Source organism: Dasypus novemcinctus, chromosome 7 (genome assembly GCF_030445035.2).
Source record: "Dasypus novemcinctus isolate mDasNov1 chromosome 7, mDasNov1.1.hap2, whole genome shotgun sequence".
In the NCBI taxonomy this organism is placed as follows: domain Eukaryota; kingdom Metazoa; phylum Chordata; class Mammalia; order Cingulata; family Dasypodidae; genus Dasypus; species Dasypus novemcinctus.
Window position 1 is genome coordinate 76,749,180 of NC_080679.1, and position 2,039 is coordinate 76,751,218.

Below are 2,039 nucleotides of genomic sequence, written 5' to 3' on the forward strand. Positions count from 1 at the left end.
AGATGCATACTGAAGTATCTATGGGTGAGTCATAACATGCCTGCAACTTATTTTAAAAACTAAGTGTGGTGAGGGCAGGGTATAGACAGAGAGAGAGCAATCAAATGTGGCAAGTGCAAAATGTAAACATTTATTGAATTATTGGAGGGTATATGTTTATTTTATTGTTCTTTCAATAGTTCTATAGTTTACATTTTAAAATTAAAAATTGGGGAAATATAAATGGTTGCTCACTTGGAACAAAGTACTGGGAACTGGCCAGTGGTAGTAAATGTAAAAACTGCCTTCATGTGATGCATATTGCATCATGTACCTATCTTAGTACAGATTTGTTCTGTCTTTATTCTCATTTCAGAGCACCAAGCTGTCAGAATACAACCTCATATTCAGAATTTTTCTCTTTTCCAGTGGAGGTCGAAATCATTTAATATTCCTTCACTGTCCTTGCTATATAATGAAGGTAAAATCTTCACCTTTAATTGCAAGGTATTTAAGGTAGGCATGTTTCCTACAGCATTTAATTAGGTGCGCATTAAATCTAAATGGATAATAAGCTAGATCTGTACTTGGCAAGAAGTTGTAAGGTCACCTTCAATAAGACAGTCCTTTGATTGGCTTTTCCCAAAGCAAAACAGTAATTCTGCAGTTGTTTCATTGAAAAAGCAACTCTGTGGTCAAATTAGTTAGTAAATGTTATATATTATATTCCATATCTTGGGGATTCACATTGCATATTAGCAATTAATAGTATTGCAAAGTTCTGACTTCCAGTAATGTAAGTATAGCTTCTATTGGACCAAATTTTCTGCAGATAACTAAAACTTTTGGTCAAAATATTTTTTAAAGACTACCTGAAGGCACTGGAGAGCAGTAAAAAGCAGGCAGGAATTGGAGAGGAGACTATATTTGGAAGAACAGGAAGAGCATAGGGTCAATTTTGTTTTTGTTTTGTTTTGTTTTGTTTTTGGCTAAGGGAAGAAGTCCTAGGTCTCTGTCAGGTAGGAGGAGCTAAAGCTACCAGAAAACTGCTAGTTTTAATGACCTGAACAACTAGAGGACAGAATTCACTGTAACCATAATAGCTGGAAAGTGGGGGACAGAGGCAGAAAAGTGCCACTAAAGGAGAGTGACTCTGCTCAACTCTCTGGCTGACCCTTGAACAGCACATGCGTGGGGCAAATTCCAAGCAACCAGTCAAGGCTAAAAGAACTGAACAGAGATTTCAGTTGCCGCTTGCTACAGGGTAAATAGTTTGCAGTTTGAGTATGGCCAAGTTAACTGCCTATTAAAACAAGAAAGCAATAATATTTAGAGAAACATAAGAGAACCCAGAGTCTTTTCCATATACTGTTCACAGTTCCAGGATATAATAAAAATTGGGAGACATAAGAAGAAATAGACCAATGGGGTCTATATTTAAGAGAAATGGAAGTCAATGGGAACCTATATTAGTCAGCCAAAGAGGTGCTGATGCAAAGTACCAGAAATCTCTTGACTTTTATATAGGGTATTTATTTAGGGGTAACAGCTTACAGCTACAAGGCCCTAAAGAGTCCAACTCAAGGTACCATAGGAGGTACTTCCTCACCCAAAGTCTGTTGCCGCATGTTGAAGCAAGACGGTGAGTAATGTCTGCAAGGGTTCAGCCTAACTCTTCCTTCTTTTTTTTTTCTTCAAAGATTTATTTATTTGTTTCTCTCCCCTCCACCCCCCCACCCCGGTTGTCTGTTTTCTGTGACTACTTGCTGCGTCTTCTTTGTCCGCTTCTGTTGTTGTCGGCGGCATGGGAATCTATGTCTCTTTTCATTGTGTCATCTTGTTGTGTCAGCTCTCCATGTGGGCGGCGCCATTCCTGGGCAGGCTGCACTTTCTTTCGCGCTGGGTGGCTCTCCTTACCGGGCGTACTCCTTGCATGTGGGGCTCCCCTACGCGGGGGACACCGCCTCATGGCACGGCACTCCTTGCGCGCGCATCAGTACTGTGCATGGGCCAGCTGCACACGGGTCAAGGGGGCCCGGGGTTTGAACCGCGGACCTCCC